Genomic DNA, 290 nt, shown 5'->3' on the forward strand with positions numbered 1-290 from the left:
TTTCCACGCACAGCGTGTGGGGAAAAAAAAATTTAGTCTGGGTTTGAGGGGGCAGAGTATGATAGTACAGTGTGTAACATTATATGGGCTAACATATACGAGCGTTTTAATGTATAAAAACGCATTCCACCGGTGCGCAATCAAAAGATACTGGACACTGTTGTTTGCAATAAAACATACGAATGACATCATAACGCTTCCATACAGATTAAAGTTAGTTTTTTTCATTAGCTACAACATTATGTGATGCATCACATCTAGCTACTAACCAGAAAAGACACGTATCTATA

General features: G+C 37.2%; 1 protein-coding gene across 1 annotated transcript in view; it reads right to left on the reverse strand.

Moving 5' to 3' along the window:
- LOC107696120 (syntaxin-binding protein 5-like) overlaps positions 1-290 on the reverse strand; it is a 107,738-nt gene that overhangs the window by 106,903 nt on the left and 545 nt on the right. The window lies entirely within an intron of this gene.

Source organism: Sinocyclocheilus anshuiensis, unplaced genomic scaffold (genome assembly GCF_001515605.1).
Source record: "Sinocyclocheilus anshuiensis isolate Anshui unplaced genomic scaffold, SAMN03320099.WGS_v1.1 scaffold306, whole genome shotgun sequence".
NCBI lineage: Eukaryota > Metazoa > Chordata > Actinopteri > Cypriniformes > Cyprinidae > Sinocyclocheilus > Sinocyclocheilus anshuiensis.